The sequence below is a fragment of the Amblyomma maculatum genome, chromosome 1 (genome assembly GCF_055883805.1).
Source record: "Amblyomma maculatum isolate TAMU_Amacu chromosome 1, ASM5588380v1, whole genome shotgun sequence".
Classification (NCBI taxonomy): domain Eukaryota; kingdom Metazoa; phylum Arthropoda; class Arachnida; order Ixodida; family Ixodidae; genus Amblyomma; species Amblyomma maculatum.
This window is the reverse complement of record NC_139344.1, coordinates 119,316,958-119,332,415: the sequence shown is the minus strand read 5'-3', so window position 1 is coordinate 119,332,415 and position 15,458 is coordinate 119,316,958. Positions and strand designations below refer to the sequence as shown.

The following is a 15,458-nucleotide window of genomic DNA, read 5'->3' as shown; positions in this document are numbered from 1 at the left end:
GCTATAATTATACTCATTTGCTTTGGCGCAGTACGCGTGGTGTTTGTACCGTTACCGAAGCCGAGATGAAAACGCGTTCTAACTCTAAACTGCTGCTAGAGCACGTTAGACAGCACGCTTTTTTTTTTTTTCGTACAGACGCGGAGCACACGACTTCCACCGCTGCAGGGAGGGCAGGCGCCCTCCGCTTTTTTTATTTTATTATTTTTTTTTTGCAGGAGGAAAAAAAAACCGCCCTGACGTAGAGTCGCGTGTGAGCGGCGAGGCCGCCCAAACAACGGCGCCCCTTTCCGTTTGAACATCGCGCCGCTCCATCCGTCGTGCGGTGTCCCCCGCCGGTGGGCCGGTGCCGCCGCGACGGAGAGGAGCACCGGCTGTGAGAATGAGGCCTTCGGCGGCGTCGCGCGACAGATCGCTAGGACCTGCCGCCTCATGCGGTTACCAATGGGTTCAATGAAATGCTTACTGTGTTCAACATGGGGCGCGCGATGTACCATCACGAGAGGTCATGACGACACCAGGAGATTCATATATAATTTAGGAGTGCCCACAATCTCCAGGGATAGGACAAAATATAACAAGTAGAGAAGCCTGGGATACCCTGCCGCGAAGCGTGGACCCTGCGATCCAGCACCGCACCCTGGCGGAAGAGGTCGCAACAATCCAAGGCCTACCTGCCAGCCTCTAATGCGCGGGCGCATGACGCCCCGTCTTCCGAGGACGCCTATTTCCGATGGAAATGAAAGTTGTGCAACCAACCAACCATGCATGTATTAAGATGACCCCGCCGGGCGTCCGATCCAGGCGTCCGTGCGGCACCTTTCATTTGCCGCTTCTTCGAACACCGCACCACTCAGCAAACAGAAGCAGATCCCAGATTTCTACGAGGCGTTAGTACAGCAGGCATCAGCGGCGTTTGAAGTTGATTTACAGGATAGATAAGGCACAGTATCTGTCACAATTCTCCGTGGACACATGTGCCACGCCATAAAGGAAGGGAGGAAGGTGGGAGTGAAAGAAGAGAGGGAGATAGAGCTGCCATAGTGGAGGGCTACGATCCACCGCGCTATAATGGCTTTCGCCTCATCGCACTGTAGTGGGCCAAAGTGCCCTTCAGATTTTTTTTTTGTGCTCATTGCTTTTTTTTTAAATACAGCCAGAAAATAATCTCCCCGTTCCTTTGCATTTTACCGTTTCGGCAGTAAGGGACACGCGCACATGGCGTACCCTAGCTCCATATGCCCTGATTTCCTCAGCCATCTTTCGTTTTAGTTCCTTTTCCTCCGTTTATTCCCCTCTACTCGCGTACGGTACCCCACTGGGCATCACCTAGTTAACCTCCCAGTTATTCTGTTTCTCTTAAACATCTTTCGCGTTTCGCAGGAGCCTTTCGCGCGCACGCACAAGAAAATTTAACCAACTAAATGTAGGGCCCAGTGTGTCCACTTATTTGGTATACTCGCGCGCGTGTAATATACATAGACACATACTCTCTCTGCGCTTTACAAAACTCAGCCGAGTAAGAAAACTGAGCAGACCTGCTGCCAGACAGCTGGTCATAGCCCGGCTGTTAAGGTGGGCAGCACAGCCAGTAGCTAAAGATAATTGACAATTTGAGACTGAGAGCTTTGTTTTCGGACATGGACCATGGCGGCTGCGCGGACGCCTCTTCGCAAATCCCTTCAGTTTACAAGGACCTTAAACGTTTTAGTTCTTGCATTCAAATGCTTTTCTGATAAGTGAATGTGAGAGGTCATCGGCACTGATGAGGAACAATGCCACTTTCCGATCCAATTATGCACCAAGCCACTGCGAATAATCTCGCTCAGCCTCTCCGTACGTAGCTGCTGCCGAATGTCTGACCGCAAGTATGTCATGATACAATGAGTCCGCAACAAAGTTCACTCGCCCCGACTGCAGCCAGAGACGACCGCAGCGCGGAATGATGACCTCAGACAAAATGGCGCATACCCACGGCGGGGGATTGGCCAGTGTGCATTGTAGATTGTAAATACATATGTTCAAGGAATGCAGTATGCAGATAAATATGGATGTTTACCTAGAATTTAGAAAAAATAAAAAGTGATGAATTCATACCCAGCATTGGAATCTACCTGTTGAAATTATGTAATCATGAATAGAATCGCACACTGGTTTGCGCCACAGCTGCACATCACGCCGTCCTTGTTGTCACGTGACTTGATGTGACCGACGTGCAAAGATTGAGCCCCTGGGCTAAAGGTAGGGAGCGAGGAGGTGCAGCACGGGAGAAGGGGGCTTTCTCGCAATAGCGCGAAAATGTGAAATTAGCAGTGAAGTTAGAGGGGGCGCTTGCTTGGAATTTTGCAGTAACAGTGTGCGTACACAAGATGAGCATTTTCTTATGTAGGTGCCTGTGGGGCATGCCCTCAAGAGCCATCATTCAGCTAAAATGTGAAAGATACACCACTGCAGCTGAATAAAATGTAAAACACTTCTTACAAATGCATCCACAGAGCTGTCAATTTTGCACTGATCGTTTCAGATAGCTTTCCTCATAAGCACAGTGTGTTTTAAGGTACCATGCTTTCTGGGTTGAAAATAATGACACACAAAGTGGAGTAAAGGCAAGAAGACAGAGAAGGAGGGTTCCATCTGTGGGCTGTAAGCATGGTTGCTCAATAAGTTTGTACAACATTACAACGCTTAGCCCAACAACTTTTGCTTCCAGAAACCTCAAAGGTCACACCTCCCACTGTTTTGGAAGCTTTTTCTATTTCTTTTTCAAGCCGGACATAATGGCCATTTCGAGCAATGTTAACTCAAAGGCTAAAAAAAATATTGTGCTTGTGAAATATACTGTGTAAACTTCGACAATTTGCAATTAATTTCTTAGAAACTGGAAGTATGTACACAAACCACACAAAACATGTACACAAACAAGACATGCACATAAAGCTAAATATACATTGCAATCATCTCTCTGGACAAGACCATGAATTTTGAGTACAAACATTTAAAGATGAGAAGTGTCCATGGTCACTGACTCTCTGTTGAACCCAGCACTGAAAAAAAAAAAAAAAAAAGGTAAAAAAAAAAAAGGTCACTGGAAGCACTTCAATTTAAGTACTTGTGGTTGAGGGCTGCCCTGGCAGTGATCCTGTCTGCAGGGTTGTAGATGAGCATCGTCTGTAAAAGAATGTTTACATCAAGATATACATGAACCACAAATACTAGATGAACACAAGAAAATTGTAGATAATTGTAAATAGTAGGTTTCAACTACCCATCAATCGGTGCATGGGAGCAGCCCAACTGGTCTACAAAGCATTTCAACTGCACTGCAGTTTTTCAAGTTTACAGTGATGGCATATCTGCCAACTGGTCAGTGTTAGAATCCAGGGATGAGAGGGGGAGTGGGGACATAAAGTGGTGTTTTACTTGGCTGCCTAAAGAGTAACCATGCCATAAAAATTTTTCACTCCGAAAATTTACATAGTAGCCTTACGAATGCATTCTTAAATGCAGTGACACTTCACATAGAAAAATCTTAAAAATGTTTAGTTACACCTCCATGTCCTCTGGTCACATCCTTGTTTCTTTTGTGTCACATGTTGTATCTTGCAAGGTAGAAACTGATGCAAACATCTGAAAATTTGTTTGCAAGATTCAAAGGTCACCACGACAACTCACAGAACAACAGTACCTCTGAAAGACGGAAAATGCAGTGACACTTCACCAATAGAAATCCTTAAAATGTTGAGTTATGCCTACATGGCCTCTAATCACCACCTTGTTTTTTTCTTTTACGCTGCATATCATATCTTGCAATGCTTTTGAAGGTTCTTCCATACAGTTGCTGATGATGCATGTAACAGCTCAAGCTGCCCCCAAGCCCTTGCTCTGCATTATAACTTGCACAGGAGAACCCCACGCCTCACCATTCCCAAAATGAACAGGGCTCAAAAATGGATGCCTGCCTTGCAGAGTGCATGCAGATAACTTTGCCATTTTCATTGATGCTTATCTTTAGTAGCACATACGATACTGCGGGCCATGCACTGCATCATTCTTAATCTAAAGTAAGGACGCTCATTGTTTTGGACGGCCACCACACCCTAAGAGTCAAACACTTTCCACATGCAATGCAATGCATGTGTGTGACCACAGGGAAAATGGAAACAGCCCAGAATTGCACCATAAAAACTGAAAACAAAAAAGTCAACATGGCAGCTCCCAAGCGGCGAGATCACCAAAAATATGCTGCTGAGCATATGTACGAAAGCAGAACAAGAACAGTTCCAACCAAGAATGAACTGCTGGGACCAAAAGTAATTGAGTGTCTCAATGAAGATCTTGAATGCATGCATGAAGCAAAAGAAGTACTATGACAAAAGTGCTAGACCTGCACCCTCTGTGAGCAAACCGTGTTTGCATGTGGGAAAGACCTCGAAAGAGGATCACAACCACTGTGTTGGACAGCCATCCAGCTATGAGGTCCTACGTGCCCCACATGAGTCAAGGGTTTTAAGAAGAAACACATCTACAATTACGCTGACCCCACAACAACAAACCGCCCACACTCATCAAGCAGGCAAAATTCCAGCTGAAGACCTTCATAAGACTCCACAGCGTAACAGCATGCCTCCACAACTGAATGGCATAAAATCACTGCAGAACATGCAGACATCCGTGCTTGCTGGTACCACTGTCACTGGTGTGAGCCGCACAGCCAAGCCTGTAGTTAGACTCTACCTTTAACAAAAAAAGAGGGATGTGATGGCAGCAGATTCGATAGTGCTCACCACAAGAGATATCAGTCCTGTCGCTGGAGAAGCCGTGGATCGCCACCCTGGGTATGAAGGTGTACGAGCCATCGATAAAGTTTTTAAATAGTCAGACGTTCACTTGTGCACACTTCACAATGTGAAAATAAAATGAAATTCCATAGGATAATATGGCTGGCTTTCTAGCTATTCAGCATTAAAACTACCTTGCGAACTGAAACATTCCTTTTTTGTTACTGTTGGTTTTAAAAGACGAACCTAATATCTGGATTCTGCGTGGGTGCCTACAAGTACACTCACACTGATGGTCTCAAACTGAAGTCTTCGGACCATGAAAATACCCTTAACAGCCGATGCAATAATCAGGTCAAGCCAATCCAAAAGCCATTCAAAGAATTTTCAAATGTCAAGTTACATCACGCTTATGTGGAATCTGTGCGATACAGAGAGCAAAGAAACAGCCACAGAAACCACTATTGCCTACGACATACATACAAGGACTACTGATGATGAAAATCACAATAAACATTCCCAAAGTTCAAGCTGTCTCAGGTTTAAAAGATAAAGCCATGATTCAATGTGCTGTTAAGTATGAAACCATTACTCCAACCTGAACATGGATGCAGACAACCCCATATGAAAAGTATGGGGACGCTCTCTTGATGCTGTTAAACTTTATAGTGCTAGTTTTCCCAATTAACAGTGATTTTTAGAAGAGAAAATTGTGAGCTAGCCCTAAAAATGAGGATCTACAATGAATAGATGAGCCGGCTCAAGGACTGCCGTCAGTCCATCTCAGGTCAAAGTGCAGAGAACAAAAAAGATGTCTGTATCCACTAGTAACAGGTGCGGTTGGAAATTTTGCACAGCTATGAGCTGTAAGACATCTCTAACATTGACGAAATGATATTATTTTAGAGATTCCTATCAAAAACCTTGGCCTTCAAAAGCAAAGTCTGTGCAAAAAGAGAAGCTGGTAAGGAGCCGATTGCACTAATTGGAAGCACTAATATAGAAGAGAATAAAAAGCTGAAGCTGTTTATTATGGGAAAGTCTATCTGCAATGCTTCAGGGGCACATGAGAGCTGCCTGTGACTAACTAAACTACCAGAAAAAAAAAAAAAAAATTAACCATGCCGATTATTTTGAGAACTGTCTGCAGGAGGGAAACAACATATACCGGGGTGGGCAGAAAAGCTGCCATCACAGATAACTACCCTGACCATGACCAGGTAGAAGTAACGAAATCCAATAGCTTTGAATTCTTGCCGGCCAGTGCAAAAACTGTAGTCCAGTCAATGGACTGCGGCTTAACATACAATATCAAAGTTCACTGAAGTCACCAGGTGCTACATCTAATGTTGCTCCCTGCAGAGAGTGGGAAGGTTTACAGCATAAATCTGCTGTTCGCTGCCCACACTCTGACCCATGCTTGGGGACAGGTACAAGTCTTTACAGTGAAGAAATGCTTCTAATATGTGAACCTTCAAATGCAGGAATGAATCACTCAAGAGGAAACAAGCAACACCCACTACCTCTTTCATGTGACACAACTAAGAGAAAGTGGACGAAAATGTCAGCACATGCCAGAGAAGCCTTGATGAATTGATAGCTGAAGTGAAAACTGAGTATCAGTACTTCACTGATGACATGGAGAGTGATGACCCTGTGCCATATCTGCACAATGAGAGATGCTGCTCTACATTTGTAGCACAACTACTATGAGAATGCAGGATCCTTCCAAGTCTGGCCTGAATATATTTGTCAAAAAGTAGCACAAGAATGTGAAGTAAACCATCATCAATTCCTTTTTCCTAGTTAAAAGGTGTCATCATAAATAAGAATACAAATTTTTCTCTCCATTTCAGAAGCTGCAACTTCAAAACGATAAACTCAAATTCTATGACGGGCAGGACTGAGATTTTATTCTTGCTGCATTTCCTAGATATCAAATGAAACCAACAGCCTACACTTTAGCAAGTTCTCTGGAGATGTATTTTGTAAAAGCTTCCGACAAAAGACCTTCCATAACATATTGTTACGAGTGGAATTCACTCACCGATGGGTAACACCACTATGAAAATCGATGGGCACCGCTTAACCACACAACTCAACACCAAGCGTCTTCGTCCACACACCCAGACACTTCTTTCTTCACTTGCTGAATGCCAGCGTGGCACACCACATAACATTACGCCCGCCGCAAAAGCACAGTCCCGGTGTGTTCTAGGTAAACGAAGCAGGGCATAAATAACACGGCTTGAGTCGTGTCACGTGCACAATGTCGGAAGCTCGTGGTGCAGAAGACTTCGGGTTCAAAGGTTCGATTTCGTATGTGACGTCGGTGACTCGGCGCAAGATATGGTAGGGGCCTGTGCAGCGTGGTAAAAGTTTTCGCACAAGCCCACCCGGCGTGATGGGAGCCAGAGCAGAACGTAGAGAGCCTCGGGCGTAGTGCACATCGCGATGGCGACTGTTATAACGGGATTGCTGGGAGCCTTGGGAGGCAAAGAGCCTGTCACGTGCAATGTGGCGAGCATCATTAGCGCGGGATATGGCATCACGAGCGTAAGTACTAGTGGCGGCATCAGTAGTGGGTAGCGATGTATTAAAGGGGAGTAAAGAGCAGGTAAAGAGCAGGTAAAAGGGAGAGTAGCCAGCGGTATCATGACGAGAAGAGTTATAGGCAAATGTTACAAAGGGTAGATTAATGTCCCAATCCCGATGGTCGCCAGAGGCATACATTGATAACATATCTGTGAGTGTACGGTTGAGGCATTCTGTGAGGCCGTTGGTCTGAGGATGATAGGCGGTGGTAAATTTATGGCGGACGATGCACACACGAAGTAGCTCGTCAACCACTCTGGAGAGGAAGCAGCGACCACGATCCGTGAGTAGTTCACGAGGGGCACCGTGTTGTATCACGTCGTGGAGGAGGAAATCAGCGACGTCTGTAGCGCAGCTAGTCGGGATCGCGCGGGTAGTGGCCGCGTAGCATAGTCGGTCGCTACGGCAATCCATTTGTTGCCCGACGCAGAGACCAGGAAGGGTCCAAGCAAATCAACACCAACATGGAAAAACGGGTCAGTCGGGATGGATATTGGTTGCAGGTGTCCTGATGGCAATACGGATGTTTTTTTCCGACGCTGGCACAGCTCACATGCGGCCACATAATGCTGAACTGAGCGACAGAGACCCGGCCAGTAAAAACGTCGGCGCACGCTGTCATACGTGCGGGACACGCCAAGATTTCCAGTGGTGGGAGCATCATGAAATTGTTCCAAGATGGTAGAGCGCAGATGCTTTGGAACGACGAGCAAGAGCTCAGTGCCATCAGGTCGCATATTGCGGTGGTATAGTGCGTCCCCTTGAGTACGAACATGGCAAGGGCGGGATGAGACTGGCCGGTAGTCAGACGGTCGATGATAGATCGGAGTGCGGAGTCCAAGCGCTGTTCGTCGGCTATGTGGGGAAAGGCCGATAAAGACAGGACACATGTGTCAATGTCACAGGCCGTAGAGCTGGGAGGATCGACAGGGTGACGGGACAAGCAGTCTGCATCTTGGTGAAGCTGACCAGACTTATAAACCACGGAAAAGGTGTATCCTTGCAACCTTAACGCCCAGAGTCCCAAACGTCCAGTAGGGTCTTTGAGTGTAGATAGCCAGCCCAAGGCATGGTGGTCCGTGATAATATTAAAGGGTCGTCTAAACAAATGAGGGCGGAATTTCGCAATAGCCCAAACAAGAGCTAGGCACTCCCTCTCTGTGATAGAGTAATTTTGTTCTGCCTTAGATAGTAGGCGGCTGGCATACGCAATCACTCTGGTGCGGTCATGGTGTCGCTGAGCGAGGATAGCTCCAATGCTGTGACCACTGGCGTCAGTGTGGAGTTCAGTGGGGGCCGAAGGGTTGAAATGGGCCAAGACGGGTGGATTGGTGAGAGCTGCGATAAGTTCGGAGAAAGCTGCAGCTTGGTCAGGGCCCCAAGAGAAAGAGAGAGAGAGAGATATATTTTAATGGCAACAGGAGATGTCTGCCTGGTGGTAAGCCTAGCATGCTACTCCTGATGAGGGTTGAGGGATGAGGGTGACAGAGTGTGGGAGGGGAAGGGGAAATAAATGAGAAAAAAAGAGAATCGGTGTCGCACACTTTCACACGCACATAAGCACACACAGATGAGTTTTAAAGGGTATTGATCAACCCTGTGTCCTTAAGAAAAGTTAACTTTCACACGCACATAATCACACACAGATGAGTTTTAAAGGGTATTAATCAACCCTGTGTCCTTCAGAAAAGTTAGTAAGGCCTTGGTAGCTCGCGCAGCAGACGATCCGTCGCACCAAGGACCCAGGACATGTTCAAGGCGCAAGGTTGTTTCTTTACGTAAGCTTAAATTATTGCGCAGTGTCCTGCGATGTGCAGTAAACCGTTGACAGGAGGTTACCAAATGTTCAAAATTTTCACACACATCACATGTAGAGCACAGAGGCCTGCTCGCTATGCCTATTTTATGTAGGAAGTAGTTTGTGTATGACAACGACCAGAAGAGGCTGCTCTACCGATTCCTTATTACGGCTTTATGGAGCACTTTGTGAAGGTCTTCTGCGTTATAGCCTCCCTGTTCTTCAAGGCCTCTCGCAGTCAAGCATTAAACTACTTGGGGCCCCAAGAGAAAGGTGCATCTTTTTTCAGTAGGGTGGTGAGAGGGCGAGCAAGGGCTGCGAAGTTCTGGAAGAAACGATGAAAATACGAACACAAGCCAAGCAAACTTCGAACATCACTAGATGAACGCGGTGTGGGAAAAGTAAGAACGACAAGAACCTTATCGGGGTCAGGCTGAACACCAGCAGCATTCACTAAGTGGCCAAGAACTTTGATTTCCCGATGGCCGAAAATGCATTTCTTGGAGTTGAGTTGAAGACCGGCGCGGCGGAGTAGCTCGAGAATGGTAGAAAGGCGAGAGAGGTGGCTGTCAAAAGTGGACGAGAAAACAATGAAGTCGTCTAAGTAACAGAAACAAGTCGTCCACTTGAAGCCGCACAGCAACGAGTCCGTCATTCGTTCGAAAGTTGCAGGGGTGTTACATAGGCCAAACGGCATGACTTTAAATTGGTATAGGCCGTCGGGAGTGATAAATGCCGTTTTTTCACGGTCTCGTTCATCAAGGGAGATTTGCCAGTAGCCAGAGCGAAGGTCGATGGAGGAAAAGTAGCTGGCTCCATGTAAGCAGTCAAGTGCATCATCGATGCGTGGAGGAGGGTAGACGTCTTTTCTGGTCAACTTGTTGAGGTGGCGATAGTCAATGCAAAATCTCCAGCTCCCATCTTTTTTCTGAACTAGCACAACCGGTGACGCCCAGGGACTGTTGGAAGGCTCAATGATGTCGTCGGCCAGCATCTTGTCGACATCACGTTGAATCATCAGGCCCTCGGAAAGAGAGACAGGGTACGGTCGCTTGTGAACAGGAGCAGCATCGCCGGTGTCGATGCGGTGGGCTACAATAGATGTTGGGCCAAGAGGTCAGGCCCCAAAATCAAAAATGTCGCTATATGAAAGTAACAGCTTGTACAGCGTGTCGACAAAATCGGGTTGCAGGTCGGTGCAATCACGCTGGAAACAGGATCACGGTGTAAAGGAGACGACATAGGAGCGGGAGGGGCTGTGCAAGGTGCAGAAGGAGGGTCGGTAGTTAGGGCTGAAACTTCACAGTCGGTCAGCGGGGAAACTTCAGCTAATGAAATTCCGTCGGGACTGAAGTTTAGGACTGGGAGAGTGGCGATTCTGAGATATGTGTACGATGGATGTGGAAGGATGACGTGACGCTGCAGGACGACGTCTGTAATTGGGCACGCCAGGTAGTCTCCATTGGGCACGGGCGGGAAAGGGCACATAGGAATATAAATAACAGCTTCCGGAGGGAGGCGGGAATACTTTGCTGAGTGGAGGCGAGGTGGCGTGGAGAGGTCTTCAGAGCAGAGGGGAAGGTCAAGGCGTAGAATGCCGGTTGAGCAGTCAATAAGGGCTGAGTGAGCGGTCAAGAAGTCAAGGCCAAGGATCAGGTCATGGGGGCATTCCTGGAGCACGGTGAATAAAACTGGTGTGTGATGACCAGTAATGGTTACACGGGCGGTACACATACCAAGCACGGCAGCAGGGCTGCCATTGGCGACACGAACGGTGGGCGAAACTGCTGGCGTCAGGACTTTCTTCAGGCCACGACGAAACGAGGAACTGAGAGCAGAGAGTTGGGCACCAGTGTCAATAAGGGCAGAGACAGGAACACCATCCACTAAGACTTCGATAAGGTTCGATTGTGGAGCAAAGGCCAACAGAGGTTTTTTAGTCCGGGTCGCGAATGCAGCATCACCTCCGGGAGCTGCATCGTCTAGTTTTCCGAGAAGCGGCCGGCATAGGACGGTGAAGAATTACGATGAGGAAGAGGAGAGCAAGAATGTCGGGTTTGCGGGGAAGGCGACCGGCTGGAAACACGAACAGGTGGAACAGGATCTACACGAGACGGGTCAGGGTGGGGCGAGGAACGGTGCGGTGCAGGGACTCCACTGTGATTGACGTAGTAGAAGGGGCGTGACGGCATGGACCAGAGGTTGAGGCAGTGATGGGAGGTCAGTTTAAGCAGATGGGGCGATCGTCAGAGGTACGCCAGTCATTAGGATTGCGGGAGCGGTATCGAGGCATAAAGCTGGGGTTAGAGGCAGCAGCGATCACAGGAGGGGCTGAGTTGTAGTTGGTGTCTGGGACGTGGCCAGTAGAGATGCCCATGTTAGCAACCTCCTGGAGAACAACAGCCTGGATGAAGGATACCATAGGAAGGGAAGGGTGTTGTCTGTCAGCTGAGATGAGGAAACAGCGGGAGCCATGGCCTCGAGTTCTCGGCGGACGATTCGTGTCAAGTCAGTCGGGTTGGAAGGCTGACGGAGAGTAGGTAGGTCAGTACAGGACGAGGTAGCAGCTGTGTTCGGCAGGCGGTCAAAACAGTGACATATGCGTTTTTGTTTCGCCTGCTCGAAGCGCCGGCCCACCTGAAGAGCAGAGTCCGCAGTTGAACAGTCCTTGCATAAGAGGAGGTAAAAAGCGTCGTTGGCTATACCCTTTAGAATGTGGCCTACTTTATCTTCCTCACTCATGGCCGAGTCGACTTTTTGGCACAGGGATAGGACGTCTTGTATGTAGCAAATATGATTCGGATGATGTTTGGGCGCGAGATGCCAGGTCTTTCTTAGCAGCAAGGCGGCGTCCAATGGGTTTGCCAAAGAGGTCGTGAAGCTTCTGTTTGCATACGTCCGAAGATGTCAGTTCATCTTCATGCGTTTCGAACCAGACGAGCGCGGTGCCGGTCAAATAAAATATGATATTTGCCAGCATGAACATTGCATCTCAGCGGTTGTGTTTGCTCACTAGTTCGTAGAGTGCCAACCAGTCGTCCACATCAATGTCGTCGGTTCCGCAAAAGGTGCCCGGGTCCCGGGGTTGAGCCATGACGACTGTTGGGCAGTGGCCGTAGAGGGGGTGGGGTCTGTGGACATAGTGACGGTACCGACGTGGCATCCACTGCGGAGATCCAGCCTGTTGTAGAGGATCGATGATTTCACCTCCACCAAAGATGTTATGAGTGGAATTCACGCACCGATGGGTAACACCACTCTGAAAATCGATGGGCACCGCTTAGCTGCACAACTCAACACTGAGTGTCTTCGTCCACACACCCAGACACTTCTTTCTTCACTTGCTGAATGCCAGCGTGGTACACCACATAACAATATTATATATAAGTGTGCAAGGACCGCGCTTTAGATGAAATTAAAAGACAGTGCACAAAAGGACATGCTCCTTGAAAAGTTCCTATCTGTGACCTCATTAATAACCTTTATGATGCTTTTTCCCCCTAAAAAAAAATAGAACACAGTGGTATGCACTTTCTCTCTCGTGGACACACTCACAAAGAAACCCTAGGAATGTGCCAGCTCCTGACAGAAGCTAGAGATAAAGGCACCAAACTGATCATTCAGATTGGTATGTGCTGTCTGAATGATCAACAGTCCAAAAAACTCATACACTTAAATTTGCTTTGTGAACTTCGCAGTTTCCTGTGATCGATTTCCAAGCAATAACACTAGATTGTATTGAAGCATGTGTGAAGCTCTGGTCATGCCCGCATGATCGCATGTCCCTAGTACCGCTCTGGTCATGCCCGCATGATCGCATGTCCCTAGTACCGCACTGCGATGGAGCTGTGGGTCATGCCACGAGTGTGCCACAATCGCAAACAGTGTCTGCGACAGTTGCGAAGACTGAGGAGGGGAACCCAGTGGAAGAAGAGAGATGAAGCCAGTGCCTCCATTAAGGAAAGTGCTCTGCTTTACTGTTTTTCTGTTTTTAATGTTTGTTATGCCAGGGTCGACACTTCAACACTTCACTAAAGTTATTGACAAGTTAAAAAGTACATCTTCTGCTGGGGTTGACGGCATCGATGCTAAGGTATTAAAGAACACTAAACTCATTTGCAGTTTAATCTTGTCTCTCCTGTTTCAGCAATCACTAACCACTGGTTATGTTCCAAAAGACTGGCGGATTGGCAAAATAATTCCCGTATTTAAGAAAGGCATTGGATCAGCTCCAAATAATTATCAAACCATTTCCATCACTTGCATCTGCTCCAAAATCATGGAACATGTTATTTATTCGAGCGTAGCTACCTTTTTGTCATCTGTTAGTTTCTTCCACCCTAATCAACATGGTTTTCGCAAAGGACGCTCATTTGACACTCAGCTTGCTCGTTTCTTTCAGGACCTGCAATCTTCCATTGACCAGAACATTCCTGATGACGCCTTGTTATTGGATTTTGAAAAGGCATTTGATAAGGTTCCCCATAAGCACCTAATACTTAAACTTTCGAATCTTAATCTCTATCTGCCTGTGGTGGAATGGATCCAAGAATGCTTGGCTAATCAACACAAATTTGTGTACGTAAACTTTCATTCCTCTCCGATGTCTCCTATCCTCTCCGGAGTACCCCAAGGATCTGTCCTTGGGCCTCTTCTCTTAGTAATATATATCAATGACCTACTTTATAACACCTCGTCCGAAATTCGCCTATTCGCTGATAATTGTGTCATATACCAACCAATAACTAATCACGCAGATACTTCAGGCCTGCGAGAAGATATTATTAACAAAGTGCCTGCATGGTGTGACCAATGGCTCATGACGCTGAATGTAAGTAAGACTTTCCAGCTATCATTCCACCGCCGCCGTAACTATGTCGCTCCTACTTATTATATTAACAACAACCCTGTTGTCCTTTCTGCCTCCTACGAATACTTAAGTGTCCATATCTCTAATGATTTAACCTGGACATGTCATGTTAACAGCATCATTAACTCGGCTAATCGGTTGCTAAGCTATTTACGTCGTAATCTGGCACTTGCATCTTTTCTTACATTACTTGCCTACAAGACCCTAATTCGTCCGAAACTAGCATATGCTAGCGCTATTTTCAACCCTCATCACAGTAACCTAATAACAATCTGCGAATTCATTTAGAACCACGCCGCTAGATTTATTTTATCGGATTATTCTTACAGCAGCGGTATTACAGCTTTAAAAGCACAGCTTAGCCTTACCCCCATTATCTCGTCGTAAAACTGCCCGCCTCATTCTTTTTCATACATTTTATCACTCATTGCCTCCTCTCAACAATGTAATCAGACCACGTATCTCCCGCGCACGCGCACTGTCACACACCAAAACTCATTTTTCGTTCACACTGCCAAAGATTAGAATTGCCTGCCTGACCATATTGCCACCATCAGTGACCTGCCACGCTTTAGTCTTCAATCGTAGCCCATCTTTCAAGCCTTCCCTCATAAATATCTTTTTCCATGTTTGCCCACCCCTCATGTAATATCCCGGCTAAAGACCTTCGAGGAATAATAAAAAATAAATAAATTAATTATTTATAAACTTCTTGAAATAAACTTGGCCATTTTAAGATCCTTTAGTGTTTAGTGTAAATCCCACCCTCACATGCCCCTCATCTGCCCTGCATGAATGTTACTAATAAAGTAATATAGCCCCGCTCCACGTGCAGTGTCATATAAGCCCAGGTGGATGCTGCCACTGTCCCATTTTAAATGCTCTGACATGCCCTCCTATGTAGGCCATCCTGATGGAAGTGAAGACATGGCATTAACCAGAGCAGCTACAATGAGGTAGATATAGCCAAGAATATCCAAGCCAGTGTGTCGGATCACTCATTGTTGGGATCAATTCTATTTAAAATCAAGACGGCGTCTTTCATGACAGCAAGGGGCCAGTTGTTTGTAACAGACCTTCACGACATTGCTGGCATCTGTTTAAAAAGATTAAACTTCTGGACTCCACAGCACCCACCTATGGTCTACGGATATGCACATATTCCTATGAGACGCCTGATGGTTCTTCAGTAAATTATGAAATATCACACAAGTCTGAATTATTGGAGTTGAAAAAATCATTCGGATAGTGCACATGCAATCCCTAATGCTTACGTTGAGAAGATCTAGAGCATCACTGTCCATTTCTGGCACAAGACTAGGCAGGATGTTGTCCTTCCAGCTGGGGAAGGTTGGCTTGTAGTTCCGGAGCTTGGCTAAACCTGGCCACGTCAGTACCGTTGGTGTTCCCAGGGTCC

The 15,458-nt window shown here is 46.8% G+C and overlaps 1 pseudogene across 1 annotated transcript in view; it reads right to left on the bottom strand.

The window, feature by feature from the left end:
* Positions 1-398: 398 nt before the first annotated feature.
* The window catches only part of LOC146203710 (cyclin-dependent kinase 1-like), a 37,075-nt pseudogene continuing 22,015 nt past the window's right edge, over positions 399-15,458 (bottom strand). Inside the window, exons 7-8 of the transcript XR_014703910.1 lie at positions 15,316-15,457; positions 399-3,168 (exon numbers count right to left, since the gene is read on the bottom strand). The product of XR_014703910.1 is annotated as a cyclin-dependent kinase 1-like (transcript). The remainder of the gene's footprint in view (positions 3,169-15,315; position 15,458) is intronic.